The following is a 25,619-nucleotide window of genomic DNA, read 5'->3' as shown; positions in this document are numbered from 1 at the left end:
AATCTTTTATTTTTGAAACAGGGTCTCACTTTGTCGCCCAGGCTGTAGTGCAGTGGTGTGATCCTAGCTCACTGCAGCCTCAATCTCCTAGGCCCAAGCGATCTTCCCACCTCAACCTCCTGAGCAGCTGGGACCACAGGTGCTTGCCACCATACCTGGCTACTTTTTTAAAACTTTTTGTAGAGATGGAGTCTTACTAGTTGCCCAGGCTTGTCCTGAACTTCTGGACTCAAGCACTCCTCCCGCCTCGCACCCCCAAAGTGCTGGGATTACCGGTGTGAGCCACCGTGCCCAGACTGAAATTTTGTGCAAAGGGTTTTCATACGTTTACTGTGATCTAAGTCTCCAACCAAGTTTTGCCTTAAGATGTAACATTTTGTCACTGCAAATTCACTTACCAATGTTTTTGTTTTTGTTTTTCAAAACAGAGCCTTGAGTACTCCGTGTTGTTTACACCTTCCTGCTTTGCTCTTTTTCCTACTGTCTCAAATGCCTTCTTCCTGCCTACCTCCACTCTCATCTGACTAACCAGGACTCAGTATTAAGACTGCCCAAGCATCGCCTTCCTCCAGGAGGCCTTCCTGGACCTCTCACCCTTCTTCTACTCCCGGTCCAAGGTGGATAAGATGACTTGCCTCTGTGCTCCCATGCATTGCTCACAGTTCATGGTTATTCTTAACCCACGGAAACAGAGCTATCTGTGACCATCTGCCCCCCATACAGAACTATACGTTTCAAAGATTAGCAGCTATATTTGATTACCTCTGTATCCCTAGCAGCTCACGTCACACCAGCACCAAAAGGAATAGCCTGGAGAGCAGTAACAGCAGGTGGCGGAAAGTCAAGAGCTAAAGAATTCATGTTGCTCCGTGAAAACAGGACAATTTAGACAAGGGGCTTCTCTCCGAGGCATACGGCTTGGCCAGCAGAGGCCTGGCTGGAGTTAAGTCCTCAGGTCTCCCGCTGCTGGGTGCCCTTGGGCAGGGTGTGAGCGGTGCAACCTTATGCACTGTCTTTGCTTCCCAGTTTTGTGACCTTGGTCAGGTTAGTTATATACTCGCAATCTCAGCTTCCTCATCCGTTAAGCGCGGAGAACAATAAACTGTGCCTGGCAGGGATGTTGGAAAGATTATCAGAGGGAGTGCATGGCAAGTGCCTTTGCTGAGTGCCTGGCACGGAGGGAGGGCTCCAAAACTGGTAGAAGATATCGTGATTATTGTTTCTAACAAGATACCAGGAAGCCACAGGAGGCTTTTAAGCCACATAATGACACTTTTGCCTTTGACAAACGTTACTCTGGCAGCAGGGTGGAGTACGAATTGAATGGGAGCAAGAGTAGAGGCAGAGAAAGGGCTCTTCCCACAGGCTAGATGAGAGATACCAGGGCCCAAAGCAGAGCAGAAGCAGGGCCAGAAGCAAAACCTGTTTTCTGCACACCCCTTGGCCTTCTGTCTCCTGTTTGGCAAACCCACCTCCCCACAGAGCCTCCCTGCAGGAATCATCAGGAACCTGTGCTGAGAGCTGCTCTAAGGACCAGCGCCAAAGCAATTAAGCATGTAACAATGCATTAAAATGGAAGGCAGGCTGGAGGAGAGGATAAACACCATAGCCTTCCCCAGCAGACCCAGAAGGCCCTAACCTGCATCCATAATCTCCCAGAAATGGCTGCAACCCAAATGTCCAAAGGAGAAGGTTTAAGTGAACCCCCATACAATGCACATGTACTCACAGACACACACATATATGTTTCTGAGATGGTGCCAGACTGAGGGAGCCCAGGCCCGCTGTGGGATGTTTTCCAAACTCCCAGGACCAGAGTTCCCATACGCTTGAGTGCAGGTGGGAGTGGAATGCAGGGTAGGAGAGGAGGGTCCTTCACCCAATAAGCCTCTCTGTAGATACTGAGCTCACGTGTTCATTCCCAATTGGAAACACATGCGCTGTCAGGCCAGGCAGGAACCAGAAATCAACAACATATAAAAATATTGCCTTGCACAGACACTTTCACTCCATGATCTTGCCCCTCCTCCCCAGTCTCCCTTCACTTCTTTATTGGCAATGGGGCTTGCTGGGGAGAGACAGGCTCCTGTGCCCCATAAATAATAGTATGAATGGAGACTGTACATATGGTTTGGGTCTCTATTTCTGAGTCATTCTGAATGCACCTGAAGTTGTAGCAGCCAAGGGAGAGATTTTCAGTGGCACACAAAGCCTACTTTGAGAAATGTGGAATGAAGGCTTCTCTTTCTTCTGGAAGGGAGATGACTCAGTGTTTTGTTTTTCTCATAGTGCCACAAGGTGATAGCACCAACTCAACACCTGTAGTCATAACTTGGAGGGAAATTCACCTCCAAAAGCATGTAGCTGCATATACAATCTCAGAGCAAAAGTGTCTTTCAAGCAAGGGCTTTCAATGTACAACCCCAAGATGGTATCAAAAGGTTCATGAGCATCTTCAAACTTTTTACATCGTAATAGGTTGCACCTGTGTGCACACATGTATTTTTGAGAAAGCCCACAGATTGTTGTCAAATTCCCAACAAAACCCATTACTAAAAATGTTTAGAGCTACTGACTTTGCTGTTAACTAGCCCTGTGACCTCCATCCTCATCTGAAGCTTGAATTCTCTCTGTATAGTTTCATTCATGCAATAATCCAATTTATGCTTGAACTCCTCCAGTGATGAAAACCGGACAGAATAGCTCAGTAATTGAGAACAGGGGCTCGGGAGGAGATGCTTCCATGCCCAGACCCTGGTGCCGACACTTTGTAACTTCATGACTTTGGGCCAATATTTCAGCCTCACTCATCCTTGGTTTCGTCGTCTATATAAATGCATTGTAATACCTCTTAGCTATTTTTGAGAAGATCAAATGAAATAATGCATGCAAACCTTTGAGCACACCCAGGGGAGGTAGTGAGTGTACAGTAAAATGGTCACTGCTATTGCAGCATCGTTATTATTATTAGAGAGACAGCTCACTACTATTCTCAAAAAAAGAAAAGAAAGAAAAAACAGCTCCTTTCTGTTTTTCCTTCATTGCAAAATTCTTCACCTTAATGTTGAACCAAAAACTACTTCCCTGCAGCTGGCAGTCAGTCATTGGTCTTTACTGACACCTGGCATGCGGAACAAGAGAGAGAGCTCAAAGCGGTCTGTCCTATCATTCATTAGCAGCATGCCAGGAACACTTGCATCCACAAATCATGTGTTCAAAAGGAAAGGAAAAATTAAAGATGGAGAACTTTAGACTCAAGATAACAAAACGGGATTTTTGTTTGTTTCATGAAGACATTTTGACAATAAAGACATACAGTTTGAAGTGGACTGTTTTAAAATTTAAACATCACTGAGTAAACCCAGCATCCGTTCACATTTACCATTTATCAAAAGATCTTTCCCTGTGGCTCCTATGGGCACCAGCACTGTCATTAACACAGTGTTTTCACTAATTCTTCTAGACCCTTCTCTTCCACTGTTATCATAAATGAAGCCACTCAGACAAAGTCAGTGTGTTACACACGACACTTTATGTCCTCCCAGAGCACAGCCAGTTTCTGTTCCTGATCCGCTGTAAGCTCTGTGAGAGTGGGGGTGATGGCTGTCTTGTTCCCCTTCGAGTCTGTAACACCTCCCACAGTATCTGGCTCCTGTTAGGAACTTACTAGAGAGTTGTTGAATGAATGAATGAACCAACTTACAAGCAACAGTAACGGGTGCAAAGTAAATCATGTCCTTTATTAATCCATAGTGCTATATCCAGTTTAGGTAAGAAAAATGTGTGTTATAATTAAAATGAATTTAAGGACAGGTTTTGTATTTTCTCACTCCTGAAATCATTTGTTTTATCAGCTAAATGCCCACAGATCTTTAAGTCATTCATTTCATCATCTGCTTTTATATCCTTTCAGTCATTCTTATTTTCTTCTGGGCATTGAAGACTGATAATTCCTAGCCCCTAGAGATGTCAGGTCCACAGCTGAGAGCCATCAGCTATCCAGTGTATTCCCATTGTCCTTCTCTGGGAAGAGCCAGGGTGTCCTGAACTGCAGGGTTTGTTACCACCTTTAGGGAGCCAGAGGTTTAAAGGAGAAGACAATATTGAAGAGATATTGTAGACCACTAAGTTCGGTTCTTTCTTATACTTAAAAGGTCTTTAAGATTAGGTACCTGGAGCTATATAGTGTTAGAAGCAAAAATAGTACATATGATTGAATCATGTGATCTAGAAAGAAAATATTAATTCTCTAACCTTGGCAATTGTCTAGGATAACAAGACGGAAGCGATCCTGGTTCTGCACACTCATTCTGGTCAGGGAACTGGTGGTGCTCTAGAAACCAAATCACCTTCAAAAATACCCTTATTAGTACTTATTAGGCTTAAAGTAATACACTGGGCAAAAATAAGAGCCTCTGCCCTCAGTGATCTATTAAGAAACAAACACTTGGGCAGTTTTAAAATGATGATCTGAAACGACAATTTGAAAATAATACGGTGGTAAAATAGGCAGCTAGCAAAAGAAATTTTCACTGCCAAAAATGTATTTAAAAGTTCAGCCTCGATGGGAAGCAAAGACATGAAAACTAAAACTTCAGTAAGACACAATTTTGGGGGTAATTAAAATCTGTAAAGATTCCAAAGGAAGCAAGGATGCAGTGCTGGTGACCACCGCGAGAAGCAGGCATTCCCGGCTGTGGCTGATGGAAGGAAAAGCAGACCAGTGGAGTCTTTCCAGAGAGCAATTTGGCAGCCTATTGCAAAAACCTTAATATGCACACCCTTTGACATAGCACTCCCACTTGTGGAAATATATCCTTAGGAAATTATTGGAGACATACATAAAGACATACATATGTGCAAAAATATTCATTGCAGCATAATTCATAATAAAAAGTAGGAAACTTTTAAATATCTGATGTTAGGGGATTTATTAAACTTCAATATATCCATATGATTGAATATTATACCTAAGATACTTGTGTGTCACAAAAGAATTTTTACCAGGAAAATGTTTGCAATTTATTGCTAAGTGCAAATCCTAAAGGAAGAAAAGAAGCTTTCAATGCAGAAATTCAACAATACACCACCCTCCTGAGTTAGTTAACTCCTAGTTTCTTTTAAATCTTAATTTGTTCATCCTCATCTCCTACAAGGTCAGTTCTCTTTAAGTTATGTCCTCAGAGCTCCATGGCCTCACCTTCTTAGCATTTCTCAACTATGTAAATAAAGTTGTAACTTGCATTTATTTGTGTGACTCTTTGATTAATGTCTGACTCTCCAACTAGACTATAGTTGAATGAGGGTAGGGCCTGTTCCTGGCACATGATAAATGCTCAATATATTTTGAATGACACCACATTACTTAAAAATCTATATGTATGCGTACACACACAAAAGTGATGGAAATAATATTTCCACTGTTGATATTTTAATAATGAAGTTCCTAGGACTAGTAGGATGGTGAGTGATGTTTTTTCTTCCAGGTCTTCTGAACTGAGTATGCTATAGCACTTCAATCACTTTAAAAATTATAAATATTATAGGAAAAATAAGTTTGCTGAATCAGTATAATGAGTGGTGTATGTCTTCAGAGGATCTTCCTTGAGCATTTAGGAATACCTGATTCCCCTGAGCACATGCAAGCAGGGCTGGGCAGAGGGTGGGAACTCTATCTGGTAGGATCTAGTATGTATGGAATCCTGAAGGAGGAACATGGAAGCTTTTGTCAGAGTTGGGAGAGACAGAGAAGACAGGGGCTGGGGCTCCAGGGTGCGGGGCAGAATGAGTAGGGGAACATCTGTACTGCCATTGCTCATTGCTGGAGTGAGAGGGGTCTGCCTAGAAGTGATGGGAGGTGACACTGGAGAGGAAGGTGATGGAGAGACACGCGGGTCTGTATGGAGCCTGTAGTCAAAGGAGAAATCACTGGGGGTGGTAACATCCTTTGTTGAAGTTTAAAGAGGTCACTCTGACTGCCCTGCAGAAAGTGAACTGCAGGGGAATGGATCTGGACACAGCAGGGCCCGTTTTGAGGCTGTTTCTATTATCTGAGCAGAAAAAAAAGGAGGATCTGATATAAAACTTTGGCTGTAGGGATAGACAAGAAAAGACTGTTCAAGAGCTTCTGAGAAAAGAGAAACAGTAGAAAGAGTCAACAACTACATATGATTTCTATCTTGGGTGACTATACGGACAGTTGTGCCATCAAACGAGATAGAGAATTTCAGGTGTATTTTAGAGGATGAGGAGATCCACTCCACTTCAGGCAGGTTGAATTTGAATCTCAGAAGAAACACGTGGGCTAGAAATTTAGAATTGAGCATCATCCACATATAAGTGATGGTTAAAACCCTGCAGGTGGATTAAATCACCCCAAAGGGGATAAGGATAAGAAGAGAAGTTGGTCATGAATGAGAACGTATGACATATCAACATTTAAGGGGCAGGCAAAGGCAAGGAACTGTATGAGGGAAAGAGAAGGCATGCCAGAGGTATGGAACAAAAGACAAGGGAATAGAAATTTTGCAAAGGAAGAGTGATGAGGATAAGAAAATGCAGCAGGATTTCAGTAAAAAAATAGCACTGAAAAGAGTCCTGGAAAGAGTTGGAAGTTAGAAGGTGAGCATTGACAGAAATTTCCATAGATGTACCTAGAAGCCAAGCTGCAGTGGTTTGAAGAACCACTGGGTTCTTTCTTGGGTTCTCAGCTGGACAATAGACTTTGTTGAAAGAAGAAAGATTCTCTCTAAATTCTGAACGCTCCCTGTAAGTATCAAAAACCAAATGTGGTCAGCTCGGATCATAGAGGATTACAAAACACCTTAATGTACAGACCACACAGGCATCTGGACAGTTTGCTCCATGGGTTTCTTCCATCAGGAGGCCATGCCTACCCAAGTCTTGGCCTCAGGGTGGGGCAGGCACATGGCAAAAGAATACAGGCCCTGGATGGACCGAGTGGGAAGCTGAAAGCAAAAAGGAGACTGAGCCCCATTTCCAACTGGAACTCTAGGATGTGAAGGCCTCACTACCCCAAGACATACATAGTTAAACGGCAGCATGATGTGTGGGTTTAGAAAGGGGCAGATGGACTGAGATAGCCCCCTTTCCTTTTCCTCTACTGTTTCCTTTCTCTTTTCCTCATGATTCTCCACACCTATGCCTGCTGGCTAGGGAGATATTCAGAATTTCTGGTGAGCTCCAGGAGAAAATATGTAATTTATCTATCCTCAAGGCTTCTCTTATTCAGGCCCTGCTATAACTACTTCAGGTTTCCCGAATTATTCCTTATTTGACATGATTTTCTCAACAGTCACCATCCCTCTCCCTTTGACCAGAATCTGGTTGTCAATGCCTCCTTTATATAGACCTGAACATGATCTTTAGATGGGGTACTAGCACCATGTACAATGGGTCTGCCATTTTGCCTGCTCTGGTCACTGCTGCTTGCAATGCAACCTAAGAATTCAAGCTCTATTTTATTCATTGTTTCACAATGTGGGCTTATCTTAAGTGTGCAGTCAACTAAATTTCAAACTAGGTCTTTACCACCTGATACTTATGTAAACTGATTTTTTCTTTACACCAAGTCAGGACTTGACATTTTACCAGTTGAATTTCATCTTATTGGTTTTGGCCCTTAATTCCAGTCTTTTGAGGTTATATTGAAATACCACTCAGTTCTAGCCATCTCTTATTCAACATTTTTATCAGTTAATTATATGAAGACATAAAAGATATACATAGGAAGACATAAAAGATATACATATCAAGCTTGTGGGTAACACAGGAAGTCCTATATCCCTGGAGGCCTCCCTTTGGAATGACTCTAAAGCATTAATCAGCACATAAAAGAACAAGAGAATACCTCCCTTACTAAAGCACAACACAAAACTTGCCAAGCTTTTTGGAGAAAAGCTCCAGAAATATGTCTGGCTAAGGACTCAGACTGCCTTAACTCTTCAGTTCAGTGCACTGGGGTCAAGTCAGACAGACCTGTACTGGGGTGGCAGTGGTGAGAGAGTTACTTCATTTTTCTAAGGCTCAATTTTCTTATTTGAAAGTGAAAATCATGAAAGTAAGCACCTAATAATTCACCTATGACTATATAATAACTCCTACATATCCAAGACGTTCTCATATCCCCACACCCAAAACACACTGAGATTCATTCCATCTGGGGAGATCCCCCCCACACACACACACAGGGAGGCACCTTCACCTACTACTGGCCTGACGTCCAACAGTGCTTCCACTGTTCAGTGATCAAAATATACCCATAAGAATTAGCCTACTCACAGTAATAGGAAGTTTTTTCTTCTTGGCTGTGGTGTTTGACCATTATAAATTCATTACACTCCAAACTTTTTATCTTATTGCCAAAGATACAATAAGGCATACTCAGACTAACTCCTTGCTAAATTCTACGTGTAATACCTCTAACGTATTTCCAGATTGACACTGACTTCCTATATTAGTGTTCACTTGTCTCAAGATCCCCAAGCAACAGTCCCTTTGAAGCCAATGTGCTGGACTTGGTCAATGAATAGTCAGTGTCTTGTACATAATTTCAATGATCATTTGCTGGTAGTTTTAAGCATCCAGTAACTACATATTTCCTTTCTTTTTCTTTTTCCATTTTTATTTTAATGACTCCTACCAAAAGCAGGTAGAGCTAGTAGTAGTCAGAGGGTGAACTCTAGACAGACTACCTGGGTTCAAATCACAGTTCTGCCACTTACCAGCTGTGAAACCTTGTAGGGATTATTCATTCTGTGTCTGAATTTCTTCATCTGTAAAGTGGGGTTAATAATAATATCCACCTTATACTCTTGTTAGGAGGGTTATGGATAAGCATCTATAAAGATCTTAATGCTGATTGACATTATTTCCTGACACAAGTATAGAAATACTCTCTACTTAATCTATTCGCTTTATTTAAAAGGTAAACACTCCTTTCTTCTAATTTGTGCCACTTTCTAGGCAGCCCCAGAAGTTAGCACCAAGAAATCTTCCTTACCTGTTTTCTTAATTAGTTCCTTTCTATTAGTCCTTTATGACCTTCCCATATCATTCATATTTTGGGGTCACAACTATATCTTTTTAATTTACATATATCACTAATTATAAGATGAATCCTCAATTTAACTAGTTTTTCAGAGGGAGTAATTTTAAAAATTGCTGCTGCATTATATATATGTACTGTTTGTCCACATCCCAATTTGCAAAACCTAAATACATATATGTATGTTTTAAAGCAAATATCAGTATGTTAGACTCATATATATGACAGGTGGGGAGTTGAAGGAATGACAGAACTGCCCCACATATGGGACCGACTGTCCCACAACGCTCAGCTGGCCATCTTGCAAAGGCCACGGATGCTACTGATCATAAAGGAGAACAGGTGAAAGAATTTGGATGATTTAGTATGATCCATTGTTCTTCAGAAAATACAAATTAAAATATTACTCATAACATTATAGCTGTCTTTTAAGTGAGAGTTAATCTTTCTGAGATTTTTAACTACAGTAAACATAACATTTACCATTTTAACTACTTTTAAGTGTACAATTTTACAATTTAGTGGCATTAAGCACATCCCAAAATGATGTGAAATCATCACCACTATCCATTTCCAGAAATTTTTTATCATTTCAAACAGAAACTCTATATTCATTAAACAATAACTCCCAAGATTATGTTTAACCCTTACCCCCAGCCCCTAGTAACCTCGACTCTACTTTGTCTCTATGAATTTGCCTTTTCTAGATACTCATATAAGTGGAATCATACAGTATTTGTCCTTTTGTGTCTAACTTATTTCACTTAGCGTACTATTTCTAAGGTTTATGCATATGAATCCACATGTGATTTCACATATGGACCACAAAGCTCAGCTGGCCATCTTGCCAAGACTCTGGATGCTATTGACCACAGAGTAGAATGAGAAAAAAGACTTTGGATGAGGCTGGGAGTGGTGGCTCATGCCCGTAATCCCAATACTTTGGGAAGCTAAGACAGGCAAATCACTTGAGGTCAGGAGTTCGAGACCAGCCTGGGCAACACGCCAAAACCCAGTCTCTAAAAAAAATAATAATAATAATTAGCCAGGGGTGGTAGCACATGCCTGTAATCCCAGCTACTTAGGAGGCTGAGGCACAAGAATCGCTTAAACCTGGGAGGCAGAGTTTGCAGTGAGCCAAGATCATGCCACTACACTCCAGCCTGGGTGACAGAGTAAGACTCTGTCTCAAAAAAAAAAGAAAGAAAGAAAGAAAGAAAGAAAAGAAAAAAAGAATTTGGATGAGTTAGTATGACTCGTTTCTTCTTGGCTAAATTTCATTTTTTATTAAGGCTGAATAATATTCAGAGTCTCTTGAGATTGCATATGAATTTTAGGATGGGGTTTTCTATTTTTTAGAAACCTGCCATTGGTATTTTATAAGAATTATATTATGTCTGCAGATTTCTTTGGGTAGTATTGTCATCTTAACAATAGTAAGTCTTCCAATTCATGGACATGAAATGTCTTTCCACTTGTTTACGTCTTCTTTAATTTCTTTCAGCAATGTTTTCTAGTTTTCATCATACAAGTCTTTTGCCTCCTTGTTTAAATGTATCCCTAAATATTTCACTCTTTTTGATACTATTAGAAATGAAATTGTTTTCTTAGTTTCGTTTTGGATTATTCATTGCCAGTAAATAAAAATGCAATTGATTTTTATGCATTGGTTTTGTATCCTGCACATTTAATGAATTCATTTATTAGCTCTGTTTTGTGTTTGGAATTTTTAGGGTTTTCTACATATAAGATCATATCAGCTGCAAACAGACAGAATGTTACTTCTTTATTTCCAATTCGAATGCATTTTATTTCTTCTTCTTGCCTAATTGCTTATCTAGAACTTCTGATACTAAGTTCAATAGAAATAACAAAAGCAGGCATCCATATCTTCTTCCTGCAACCTTAAAGTAAAAGCTTACAGTCTTTCACAATTGAGTATGACATTACTTATGGGTTTTTCATATATGGCCTTTACTAATAGTTTCCTTCTATTCCTAGTCTTTGAGTCTTTTCTTATCATGAGAGGGTGCTGAATTTTGTCAAATTATTCTTCTACAATAAGATGATTATGTGTATTTTTTTCATTCTATTAATGTGGTATATTACATTTATTGATGTTCAGATGTTGAAACATCCTTCCATTGTAGGAATAAAACCCACTTGATCAAGGAGTATAATCCTTTTACTATGCTCTTGAGATGCAATAAACCATACAAAAGATCAACAAATTCAGGGGTTTGTCCTTTGAAAGAATAATTAAGATTGATGGACCACTAGCTAGACTAATAAAGAGAAAAAGAGAGAAGATCCAAATAAGTGCAATCAGAAATGACAAAGGAGCATTACCACTGAACCTACAGAAATACAAAAAATCCCTCAGAGACTATTATGAACACCTCTATGCACGCAAACCAGAAAATCTACAAGCAATGGATAAATTCCTGGAAACATACAACCTCCCAAGATTAATCCAGGAAGAAATTGAAACCCTGAACAGACCAATCGTGAGTTCCAAAATTGAATAGTAATAAAATGCCTATCAACCAGAAAAAGCCCTGGGCCAGATAGATTCACAACTGAATTATACCAGATATACAAAGAATAGCTGACACCATTCCTGCTGAAACTATTTCCAAAAAATTGAGGATGAAGGGCTCCTCCCTAACTCATTCTAAGAGGCTAGCATCATTTTGATACCAAAACTAGGCAGAGACAAAACAAAAAAGGAAAACTTCAGGCCAACATCCTTAATGAACATAGATGCAAAAATCCTGAGCAAATTACCAGCAAACTGAATCCAGCAACACATCAAAAAGCTAATCCACTAAGATCAAGTAGGCTTTATCCCTGGAATGCAAGGTTGATTTAACATATGCAAATCAATAAATGTGATTTATCACACAAACAGAACTAAAAACAAAAAACCACATGATCATTTCAATAGATGCAGATAAAATGCAACATCCCTTCATGTTAAAACCCTCAAAAAACTAAGCACTAAAGGAACGTATCTCAAAATAATAAGAGCCATCTATGACAAAACCATAGTCAACATTATACTGAATGGGCAAAAGCTGAAAGCATTAGCCTTGAGAATTGGAACAAGACAAGGATGCCCACTCTCATCACTATCACTCCTAATCAACATAGTACTGGAAATCATAGCCAGAGCAATCAGGCAAGAGAATGAATTAAAAGGCATCCAAACAGGAAGACAGGAAGCCAAACTACCTCTGTTTGCAGATATGATTCTGCCACTAAAAAACCCAGTGGTCTCTGTCCAAAGCTCCCAGATCTTATAAACAACTCCAGCAATTTCAGGATACAAAATCAATGTATAAAAAGCAGCAACATTTCCATGCACAAACAACATCCAAGCTGAGAGCCAAATCAAGAACACAATCCCATTCATAGTAGCCATAAAAGATTAAAATATCTAGGAATGTGGCTAACGAGGGAGGTAAAAAAAAAAAAATCTGTGTAATGAGAATTACAAACCATTGCTCAAAGAAATCAGAGATGACACAAACAAATGGAAAAACATTCTATGCTCATAGATTGGAAGAATCAATATTGTTATAATTGCCATACTGCCCAAAGCAATTTACAGATTCAATGCTATTCCTATCAAACTACCAATGACATTCTTCACATAATTATTTAAAAAACTATTATTTTTAAATTCATATGGAGCCAAAAAAGAGCCTGAATAGCAATTCTAAACAAAAAGAACAAAGCTGAAGGCATCATATTACCTGGCTTCAAACTATATTACAAGGCCATAGTAACCAAAGCAACACAGTATTGGTACCAAAACAGACACATAGACCAATGGAACACAATAGAGAACCAGAAATAAAGCCACACGCCTACAACCATCTGATCTTCAACAAAGTTGACAAAAACAAGCAATGGAGAAAGAACTCCCTATTCAATAAATGGTGCTGGGATAACTGTCTAAGATTGAAACTGGACACCTTCCTTACATCACATACAAAACCAACTCAAGATGGATTAAAGACTTATATGTAAAACTTAAAACTATAAAAATCCTAGAAGAAAACCTAGGAAGTACCATTCTGGACAAAGGCCCTGGCAAAGATTTTATGACAAAGATGACAAAAGCAATTGCAACAAAAACAAAAATTGACAAATGGGACTTAATTAAACTAAAGGGCCTCTGCACAACAAAAGTAACTATCAACAGAAGAAACAGACAACCTACAGAATGAGAGAAAACATTTACAAATTATATATCCAACAGAGGTGTAATATCCAGAATCCATAAGGAACTTAAACAAAATTTATAACACAAGCAAAAGACAAAGAACCTCATTAAAAAGTGGGCAAAAGACATGAACAGACACTTTGCAAAAAAAGACATACATGCAGCCAACCAGCATATGAAAAAACACTCATCACTGATCATTAGGGAAATGCAAATCAAAACCACAATCAGATACCATCTCACACCAGTCAGAATGGCTATTAACAAAAAGTCAAAAAATAACAGATGCTGGTGAGGTCGTGAAGAAAAGGGAAGGCTTATACATTACTCGTGAGAGTGTAAATTACTTCAGCCACTGTGGAAAGCAATTTGGCAATTTCTCAAAGAACTTAGAACTATCATTCAATCCAGAAATCCCATTATTGGATATATGTCCAAAGGAATATAAATCATTCTACCATAAAAACACGTGCATGTGTATGTTTATTGTAGCACTATTGACAATAGCAAAGACATGGAATCAACCTAAGTGCTCAACAGTAGACTGGATAAAGAAAATGTGGTACATATGTATCACAGAATACTATGTAGCCATAAAAAAGAACAAGATTATGCCCTTTGCAGCAGCATGGATGAAGCTGGAGGCCATTATGCTAAGTGAACTAACATAGGAACAGAAAACCAAATACTGCACGTTCTCACATATAAGTAGAAGCTAAACATTGAGTACACGTGGGCACAAAGAAGGAAACAACAGATACCAGGTTCTACTTTAGAGTAGAGGGTGGTAGAAGGGTGAGGATTGAAAAACTTCTATTGGGTACTACATTTATTACCTGGATGACAAAACAATCTGTACACCAAACCCCTGTGACACACAATTTACCTATATAGTGAACCTGCATGGTACAGTGGTACATGTGCAAGTTTGTTATACACATAAATTGCATGTCACTGGGGGGTTTGGTGTACATGTTTAAAATAAAAGTTTAAAAAATGCTCCTGAACTTAGTTTACTAGTATTTGGTATTTGCTTGTATTTAATGTTTGCCAGTATTGATGAATAGTTATTAATGGCTATTTAATAAGTTGCATTCAGTAACATCCTTCAATCATAATTGTACTTCTCATGGACATCTAACAAGTGTGTCCATCACTGATCTGGGAGGATCCTTCATGCTCCATCTCATTTATACCCACCTTCACTGCCACTGGCACCCACTGTTCTGGTTTTTCTCCACCACAGATTAGTTTGGCCTGTCCTTGAGCATTGTGTAAATAGATTTACCCAGGAGGTAGCCTTGTGTGTCTGGCTTTTTTCACTCGGCATGCCATTTTTTTCATATTCATCAATGTTGTTTTCTGTCTGTATTTGTTCCCTTTTATTGTCGAAACAAGTCCATTGTATGGATGGACTGCAATTCACCTGTTGATGAAAATTTATTTGGATTTTTACCTGTTTTTGGCTACTGTGAATAAAGCTGTGACGAACTCTTGGGTTAGAAAAAAAAGGTGTGTTGTTTAATTTCCACATATATTTCCTTCTGTTTTCCAGTTTTCCTTCTCTTTCTAGTTTCTATTGTGATCAGAAAAGATGCTTTGTATGATTTGAATCTTTCTCAATATGTTAAGACTTATTTTGGGTCCTAACATATGATCTATCCTGGAGAACGTTCCAGGCATACTTGAGAAAAATGTGTATTTTGCTATTGTTGGGTGGTATTCTTTATATGTAAGTCTGTTAAATTACCTGGTTTACAGTGTTGTTCAAGTCTTTTATGGCCTTACTGATTATCTGATTGTTCTACCCATTATTAAAAGTGGAATATTGAACTCTCCCTTCAATTTTGCCAGTGTTTGCTTCATGTACTTTGGAACACTGATGCTTGACGTGTGTATATTTACAATTGTTATGTTTTTCTGACAATTGACTCTTTTTTCAATATACAACATACTTCTTTGTCTCTTGGAACAATTTTTGATTTAATGTCTGTTTTGCCTGGAATTAATACAACCACCCAGCTCTCTTTTGGTGACTATTGGTATAGAATATCTTTTTCCATTCTTTCACTTCCAATCTATTTGTCGCCTCAGATCTAAAGTGAATCTGTTGCACATAGCATATAGTTGAATTTTTTTTTGTAGTCCATTCTGCCAATCTATGCCTTTTTATTGGAGAATTTAATCTATTTACATTTAAAGTAATTACTGATAAGAAAGAACTTACTCTTGCCATTTTGCATTTGTTTTCTGTCTTTTATTTTTTCCATTACTGCCTTGTATGGGTTTAGTCGATATTTTGTAGTGACACATTTTGACTCCTTTCTCATTTCCTTCTTTGTATAGTCTACAGATACTTTTTTTGTGGTTACCATGGGGGTCATATATAATATCCTAAATTTGCAGCAATTTATTTTGAATTAATACCAGCTTAACCTTAATCACATACCAAAACTAATGTTATGTAGCTCTGCCCTCTTCTTTTATGTTACTGATGTCACATATTACATCTTATGCATTGTCTAATTAAGAAATTTACAATTATTTTATTCCTTTGTCTTTTAAATTCCATAGAAAATAAAAAGTAAACATATCAGTCAAAATGATAATAATATCAGCTTTTATATTCGCCCATATATTCAACTTTACTGGAGATCTTTATTTCTTCATACAGTTTTGAGTTACTATTTAGCATTCCTTCATTTCATTCTGAAGAACTCCTATTAGCATTTCTTGTTGAGCAGTGCTAGTTTAAATGAGCTCCTTCATCTTTTGTTTACTAGAATGCTTAATTTCCCTTTTATTTTTAAAGGACAGTTTTGCCAGATACACGATTTTTGGTTTTCAGGATTTTTCCTTCAGCATTTTAAGGTCACTGCCATCTGGCCTCCAAATTATCTAATAAAAAATTAGCTAATAATTCTATTGAGGACTCAATGTGCATAACTGATATGGTTTGGTTCTGTATACCCACCCAAATCTCATCTTGTAGCTACAATAATTCCCATGTGTTGTGGAAGGGACCCAGTGGGAGATGATTGAATCTTGGGGGCAGGTCTTTCCTGTGCTGTTTTCGTGGCAGTGAATGGGTCTTATGAGATCTGATGGTTTCAAAACAGGAGCTTCTCTACACAAGCTCTCTTTTTGACTGTGGCCATCCATGTAAGATGTGACTTGCTCCTCCTTGCCTTCTGCCATGATTGTGAGGCCTCCCCAGCCATGTGGACATGTAAATCCAATAAACCTTTCTTTTGTAAATTACCCAGTCTCAGCTATGTCTTTATCAGCAGCAATGAAATGGACTAATACAATGATGAATCACAATCTCTTGCTTTTTTCAAGAATCTAGAGTTTGATGATAACATGTCAGTGTGATTTTCTTTGAGTTTATTGTACTTGAAGTTGTTGAGATTCTTGGATTTGTAGACTCATATCTTTCATCAAAGTGGGGAAATTTTCAGCCATTGTGTCATCAAATAACCTTTCTATTAATTTCTCTCTTTTCTCCTTCTGGGACTCATGCAGTGCATATGTTGGTCCACCTGATGGTGTGCACAGGACCCTTAGGCTCTTTTTACTTTTTAAAATTCTTTTCCTTTCTGTTCCTTAGACTTGATCATTCCAATTGTCCTATCTTCACATCCACTTATTCTTCCTTCTGCCTGCTCAAATCTGCTGTTAAATCCCTCTATTAAAATTTTTACTTCAGTTACAATATTTTTAGCTCCAGAGTTTCTGTTTTGTTCCTTTATATAATTTCCATCTTCTCACTTCAGTTTTGCATTGTTTTCCAGATTTTCTTTAGTTTTTTGTTTATGCTTTCCTTTAGCTCTTTGAGCATATTTGGTTGTTAATTTCTTATCATGGATGTATTTTTATCCTTTCAGTTCAAGTGTTAAGTTTCCTAAAAATAGTGACTATGTCCACACTTAATGTGTCCATAACATCATATAGTGGAAAGATGATATACCCTGCTATGAATAAACATGAGTTCAAATCTCACCTCTTGCTATATGATTCTATACAAGTCACTTAACCTCAATCTCTGTTTCTCAGCTTCCTCAAAATATTGGTCATGATAATAACTGAGGTGGTGAATGTGAAAATGTCTGCTATAAATAGAAACCCAGGAACATGGTATTTATTTTATATAAATTGTGGCAGTGAACACATTCTTTTAAATGACACATACCTATTTATCTTTCTAATTAATTATTTCCTGTGTGCCAAGGTATGGGGTCACCAAATCTAGGCTAACCAAAGCTCGTATTTGTTTTTGACCCAAGCCCAGCATTGTTTTGGCACTACCACTGCTCTTTTCCTATTTCTGCAATCTATTCTGCCTACTTAAAAGACAGCTTTAAAAGACAACTTAGACCCACACACAATAGATAATTTACTTTGGAACACTCAGTCTTCTCAGATTTTAGCTTGCAAACACAGTAGACTCAACCGATAGAAGTAATGAAACCACCACATACAACCTTCCTTGAAATGCTTGTGATTATTGGTTTTTAGCTCTCTACATATATTTGTGCAAATGTACCTATGTATTTTTGAACTATATCTCATGACCAATTCAGCCAACTCCAGTGATAGGAAAGGAAATGGTTAGGAATGAGGGGTGAACAATAATTATCTGCTCTTTTCTTTGTCTGTGTTTAGAACCAACTGAGGCTGGAAGATCCAAATATCAACTTAGTTACTGACATAATTGTTGGAAAATACAACCTAAATTTGCAGCAATAGCAGGCTTCCTAACACTGAACTCTGAAATCCAACGTACTTAACCTCTCAGCCATAGCAGTTCTATCCCATCAGCAAAGGCAGAACCTACGCTCTAAAATCTCTGCTGCAGAAGCAGAGGAGACTGTTAGTGCCTTGGGTAGATACAAGGAGCATGAGGAGAGGGGAGGGGCTGAGCTGCACTTGCCCAGTTCCTGATCCCCGATTTACCAATCAGAATTATCACTTCCCCTTCAAGCACACCTCGATTTACAAATCTTCTGGGAACCAAGTTCTTTTGAAAAGAGACAATCTGAGCAAAGAGAGGGCCTCCCCACTCTGTCCTCCTCAGTGCTGCCACTGAGGAGAGACAGCAGGCTGCAGCCTAACTTTCCACGTGAAGAGAGAAAGGAGGTGCCCTGATGCAACAGGGAAAGAAACCACAGCCTGGCACATACCATCATGCCTCACATTCCATTGCTGCCCCTGGTAACGGTTTCTGACAACAAAATGTGGCTGGAATGCACACTCGTATTAAATTACTGCTTTTGCCTGAGATAAGATAAAAGACATTTCTCTTGTGTGGGCTACTGAGCAGAAAGTGGATCATAGGTGGTATTGCATAATGGCTCAGGAGCCAGGTTGCCAGCATTGTTATCCTTGCTCTGTGTCCTAGGACCAATTACTTGAGCTCTTGGTGCTTTGGTTTCTTCATCCGAAATAAAGTGAATTTTGATAGTGCCTACCTCACAAGGTTGTTTTGAGGCTTACATAGATTAATATATGTAAACTACTTAGAACAGGATCTCTGAGTGCTTCATAATTGTTGGCCATCATTACCTGAGTCTCAGTTATCTTTACTAAAGAGAAAGCGAGGAGGGATGAACTATTCAGAAATTGGCTTCTTGTACAGAAACATACTCCCTTAAATATATATTGCTCATTTTCCAGTCCCGATATCTTCTGCTTTGGAGAGCCTGGGGATTGAATGGGTATTGGAGACTCCAATATATTAGGAAAAATTCATAAGAACACCATTGAGGTTTGGCAGTGAGAGGAAAGGCATGTGATTGCAGCATTCCGCTATGTGTACATGGGTCATTCAAATTTCCATTTCCTCTCCTTTCTGAAAGTTGCCACAACACCCATCAACCCAAGTCATGGCTCACCCTGCTTCATATATGAGGGGAGGGTGGAAAGAGCACAGAGTGGGTGGTTCCTTGAAGTCAAGGGCGTCTCTCCCTAGATGTGAGTCTTGTTACTTCAGAATGGACCATGGACTTCGACATGGTTGAGACCAAGGCAGGGTATAACTGCTTCCAGCTCTAAGGCCTTTTGCTGGACTACCAATAGGAATTGCATCATTGGCAGCTCAAGAGGTGCCAGGCAGGGCTGGGACTGGACAGGAGAGAGAAAGCCAACCCCACATGAGGGGTCAGGAGCCAAATGGCAGGCCAGAGTCGGGATCTAATGGCTGTGGCTCAGAGGCCAGGGGAGCACAAGGGAGCTAAGCAGGCCATTGGGATGATCCAAGCTGCAGGACACAGTGGGCTGTCAGGTGGTCTCCAGTCCCAGCAAGACCACCTTTCAGGCTCTCCAAAGGAGTCCCAGCTGAGAAGCAAAGGTAGCATACAGGTCAGTCAATAGGATGTCAGATGAATTCAGAAGCAAGAACTAAGGGTTTGACGGTAGGTTAGGGCAGGATTCTGAGCACCAAAGATTGCCAGGGCTTCCTGGGGGTCCTATATACTGGGGTGCTGGTGAGGAAACTGAGACAGAACCCTTATATCCCAGGAGTTGGCCTTCTTTGTGGAGACTGACATTTGGAACATAAAGTAATAATTATAATTGCTGTTACCATTTACTAGATACCTACTCTGCCAGGAACTGGGCTTACATTCACATTTTTTGTCTCTTTGAATCCTTACAATAACCTCAGAAGCACTGGTATTATCCTTCACACACTGGGATGTAAGTTCTACACCTTGGGCCAAGGGACTTGGTTCTTTTCATTTCCAGCTATGTACTCAGAACCAAAAATAGCATGTGCCAGTCCAGAAAAGGAACTTAATATCTGCCGCATATTTATCTCTGTTTTCCAATGAGGACACTAAAGCTTAGAAAGCTAAAGTGCCTTTCGCAAAGTAACATAGATTGTGAACAAAAAGTTAGAATCCAAACCTAGGTCTGTCTGAGCCCCAAGTTTGTGCTTTTTTCCGTTTTTCTACTCCGTCTATCATAGAAAGAATGTTGGCCTCACGTCAGGATAACCCAGCATCTAGTTTCAGTTCTACCTCTAACTGTGTGACCTTGGGCAACCGGCCTTATTTCTCTGGGCTTCAATTTTCTTCTCTGAAAATGAAAGGGCTCAGAGCAGCTCATGTCCAAGATTCCGTCCAGCTCTCTGGTTCTGCGCCTTCCATGGCTCAAGGGAGCCCCATGGGATTGGTCTGAGTCACACTGGAGGGCTCTCAGGAAGCGGTGACTTGGAAGGGTCGGCTGATGGGCGGCCTGACCAGAAACGTGGAAAATGTAGGGCAAGCAGCTGCTAGAGTGAAAGAACAGCCGGTGGGAGTCTGGCTCTGTCTCCCATCAGGAAGATATTGAATTTCCTCACCCTCATGGGGAAGTGGCTGCCGCTGCTCTAGCCCAGGGAAACGGACATTTTGCAGCTCCGGGAGTTAGGCAGCTCATGTTTTCAGAGCCTTGTGGCCAATCCAGTAGAGTGAGGGGGCCAATGATCTCTGGTGATTAGACCTAGTTGACATTTGGGGACTATAAGATCCTGAATGCAGAATACTCATTCTAGCCATATTCACAAAATCCCCTTAATTAAAATTTCATTTTCAACTTAGATTTTAAACTCTCTTGCTCAGTAAGGTTCATCTATTCAAAACACAGCGGCCCAGAAGAATGAACTTAAAACAACCGTGCAGTTGCTTTGAATTATGTGCTATGTTAAAGATGCCTAGTATCAGATTTAACAAAGTTTTACTGCCTTGGCTTTAATGCTATTATTAAGAATAATTTGTGTATGTTTTTACAGGCTTACTCCCCAAAGTTCATATTATTTTCTTCCCAGGAACTCGAAAGCAGCTCACACGCAGTCTTTGACATCCCTCTCTCTTCTGTAGCTCCCTTTGCTCAGTGAGGTGAAGAAAAAGGCCTTGCGTGTTACACTACAGTGGAGATGTTTAAGCTTCTGGGAGATAAGCATCTTCCAGAATCTGGTGAAAGCTGTTAGTCATCTCCACTTCCACCAACCTTCCATCCCCAAATCACACGAGCACATACACTCAAAAAGTTCCAAGCAACTTGAAGTGTTCCGAAACTCCCTAAGCAAATCCACAGAGGTCTCTAATGCTAGGTTAAACTCTGGGTGATTTTAATACATGGTGCTGGAATCACTGCAAAAACAAAAATAAAATGGGAGGTTGAGGCTGCAGTGAGCTGTGATTGCACCACTGCACTCCAGCCTGGGCAACAAAGCGATACTCTGTCTCAAAAATAATAATAACAACAATACATTAAGAAAAAAAATTGAACCTTGATGTTTACCACACACCATATCTAAACATGAACTCAAAATGGATCACAGGCCTATGACTAAGTGCTAAAACTACAAAAACCCTAGAAGAAAATCTTTGTTACTATGGGTCAGGAAGAGTCTTCTTAGATATGACACAGAAAACATGACCTAGAAGAGAGAAAAGCGATAAACTGGAAGTCATCAAAATGAAAGACTTTTAGTCTTTGGAAAACATTGTTAAGAAAATAAGACAAGCCACACATTGGGAGAAAATATTTGTAACACATCCATCTCTGTCCACGTTTGCTCACATTTCAATGTTAACTCTTAGCTTTATAATAAAATGGAAAGGATACCTTTTAACTGGGCATCACACTAACTGAAATAAAATTGGGTTCTGTGACCAAGGCAGAGAAGGGAAATGCACACTGGGTAAGCAACCAAGAGTGTGCTACATCTACCATATAAAATCATAAAAGAAAATAGAATCTCAGCAGGTGGTAACCAAGCAGGTCCCACAAGTCTGATCCTGTCTCCAGCAATGTGGTAAAGGCAGAACATCATCTCTGCCTTGGATTCCCATCTGTGCCTAACACAAAGGAAGCCAGGAGAGGGACCGGGCACTGGCTGCCTTGCCATGGCTGTGTGCTGGCACCTTGGACATTCCCAGGAGTCACTGTGTGCACACACACACACAAAAGCTCATGTGCCGATCTGGAATGCACAGACTACAGAGAAAAGGGCAGAAGAGGAGAGACCACCACGGGTGGAGCTGTCTACAAGGTGTGTGGAGGACATGGTCCTGAACTTGGCCTTCAACGTGAGGGATTTCAGGAAGCCAGAGGAAGGAGAGTGGGCCTTGGACTAGAGCATGGAAACAGGTGTTGGGGGCTACCTTCAAGGACTAAGAAGGCCACGTGCCCGACCACAGCAGGAGGGGTGTGCTGAGAACAGGGGTTGAAATTGCTCTGAGCCAGGTCAAACTGGAGGCTGAAAGTCAGCCAGCCAGGGAATGTGGGGCTTGATGACAAAGTGGGCTGGCTCTCCTAGAGCCATGGTGTGACTTGATGAAAGTTGATTCATTCAGATCTGCTGCTTCTCCTCCAAACAGGACCCTGGTGATGGACTTTCTCCACACCCACCTTCAGGGAAGATGCACTCACTCATTTCAGGGGAGGAACGTCCCTCTTGCTGCACCAGTCACAGGTATTGGTCATGGAGCACCAGGGCTCTCTACTGCAGAACCTCGTGCAGCCTCACACACTTTCTCAGCACAGCACCCAAAAAACATTACCAAGTAATCAGAACGGGCATTCAGGACACACCCAGCATGGTGGGGGCTGACAAATAAACCCTGCCGCTGTTCCCCCAACCCCACCCCCGCCTCCAGGGCCCCCCACTGAACATCTACCCCACCTCCATCGCCACCATCATTTCTCTTCTGCTGTGTGTGTTCTTTCTTTAGGCAGCAGCTGTTTTTCCTGTCACTGCGTAATATTCATTTAAGCCTGATTTCACCTGGGAAAAATGCTGGAAATGCACCAGAATCCAGAGTGATGTGGTCATGACCAGATCTCTCCAGGACGACCTGGAAAGCTGAGTCCACTTGAGCTCACAGGACGGCTGGAGCTGGGCCAGAATGGAGAGGCCGCTGGTGGGCCATGCCCCAGTGACCCCAGCCTGAGGGGTGGCAGCCAAGCTGGCGAGGAAGAGACAGAGGAGGACCATGTCAGAAACTCACAAGGACAAGCGAGGGGTCCTGGTGGGAGCGTAATGGGTTTAATCACCAGGGACAGCCCTGATCATCCAGTGGTGTCCCCAGCTGATGACTGGCAACACATTCTGAGGGTGGGTTTAAGGATGTGAGGCTCTTTCATCCTGGAGCCTCTTCCGGTCTCCCAGAGCTGCAGTCACCTCAGCAAGCAAAGCAGAAGAAAAGAGGCCACTGCGTTTATGGCTGGGGTAGCTGCTCTCGTGTGAAAATCAGGGGGTGAAACAAGGTGCTTTTGAAACCTGTTCAAGGCCTCCTTCCCTCCCAGCACATCATCAGAGGAGAGATTTTGCCTCACGCTTTTCTCCCAAGCATGTGTCTGTCTCAGAGTCGCCATGGCAACGCTGTGTATGTTTGCATGGCTGGAAGGATCCAGAGATGGAAAACGAGGCCAGGGTGGACCAAAGCAGGCAGTCCAGCAGAAATTCCTCCCTGATCCTCTGCAGGCGATCAGTTAACAGAAAGCTCCCTTGCCCTTCTGACGTTAGTCTTAGAGCCTGCTTCTGCCAACGGCTCACAGGAAAAAAAACACAACCCTCAACAGTGACTCCTGGGAACGTGCATGAAAACCTATTTTCCCCCAGCAGAGTTTTATCAGGTAGGGATTTGCCATGAGAATTCCCCAGGCTCTGAAGTCCAAGGTGCCAGCACGCAGGCATGGCAAGGCAGCCAGTGCCCGGTCGCAGGGTGGGTCTGGGGAACCACCCATCACTTGGTGGGAGAGAGCAGGTATGTCAGGAAGTGCTTTGCCACATCTCACCTGTTTCCCTCATGCCTGACACTTCTCTATGCCACGTGGACTTGGAGAACAAAGCTCTGAAAATCTGTATGAGACCCCTTTTCTAGATAGACCTGCACCTCATGCTGATTCTCCCTCAGGAGACAGCCGCAGTGGGTGTTCTCAGCAATTCCTCAACAGACACAGCCAGCCTCTTAACCACTCATTTGTCTCTGAATCACTTCCCAACCTTTTCTCAAATTGTGGGAGCCACAAACCAGATGACAGGGAAGACTCAGCCCAGCATGGAGCCCAAGGTGGGGCCAAGAACCCTATAAATGAAACTGATTTTTTGGCAAATCACACGAACATAGGCATAATGACCAGCATTTAAACCAGTGTCTGTCACATATTAGGTGCCCAAAAATATTTATTAAACAAATAAGTAAAGGTCCCATAGATAGCAGAAATATGGAAAGGGGTTCCCACCTAGAAGTTTGGTGAGTTTACTTTCAAGGGATGTAGAAAGACTGTTAAATAGGATGGGATGTTAAGCTAACTGTACTTCAAACCCATGCCTCCTCACTCCACAGCCCCGCCCCCTTACATAAACTGATTCTCACAAAAACTTCAGGAGCAGAGAGTTCAACATTTACTTGGCCATGATCCACTTGGTAGATTTCAGTTGGCTGGTAGGGTGTATTTTTCCCACTCTGAGGGCCAAAGATTTTGGCAGGTGGCAAATTGGGGTGAAGGGGAGACAGAGTAAGTTATATAAAACACCACTAATACTCTTCTCCTGTAGGTAGTAAAAACAGCTTCCTAGGTTAGCAGCACTGAGCCAAATTAAAAATGCACTGAAATGTATTTTACAGGATGGAGATACTGTTCTAAAAAGAACATGAGCACTTTCCTGAATTTATATGCTGCTTTATTGCTGATCAGTTCTGCAGCAATCCAAGAACTAAGGTCATTCAGTCATTCAATGAACATCTGTAATCTATAGCAATCATTCTCAACCAGAGCAATCTTGTTCCCTAAGGAGACATTGATAATATCTGAAGACATGTTTGAGTGTTGCAACTGGGGGAAGGATGCTAGTGGCATCTTGGGGAGATCAGCTGCTAAACAACTTATAAGGCACAGAACAGACCCATTCAAAAGGCATCATCTGCCCCAAAATGTTGGGAAAACCTAGAGAGCAACAGAAACACACAGTAGCACAAAGTGAGGCATGTAAGTGCCGGAGCCTTAGGGAAGGCTTATCAGATGGAGTGATGAGTGCACTGAGACATGAGGAAGAATGAGTAGGAAACATAATTAGGAAAGAGGTTCTCAAGTGGAAGGACCTACATAAGCCAAACCTGGAGATGAACATTTAAAGAACTGCAAATAGAGCAGACATTCTCTTAACCACCCTTCCCTTATGTTAACTCATTTCCAAAAAAGGCCAGGTGCAGTGGCTCACACATGTAATCCCAGCACTTGGGAGGCTGAGGCGGGTGGATTACTTGAGGTCAGCAGTTTGAGACCAGCCTGGCTAACGTGGTGAAACCCCATCTCTACTAAAAATACAAA

General features: G+C 41.0%; 1 pseudogene; it reads right to left on the bottom strand.

Annotated features, from left to right (window-relative positions):
- The window catches only part of LOC141408561 (uncharacterized), a 47,013-nt pseudogene extending 23,733 nt beyond the window's left edge, over positions 1 to 23,280 (bottom strand).
- Positions 23,281 to 25,619: the final 2,339 nt, after the last annotated feature.

Source organism: Macaca fascicularis, chromosome 14 (assembly GCF_037993035.2).
Source record: "Macaca fascicularis isolate 582-1 chromosome 14, T2T-MFA8v1.1".
Classification (NCBI taxonomy): Eukaryota; Metazoa; Chordata; class Mammalia; order Primates; family Cercopithecidae; genus Macaca; species Macaca fascicularis.
This window is presented reverse-complemented; position numbering and strand designations above follow the sequence as displayed.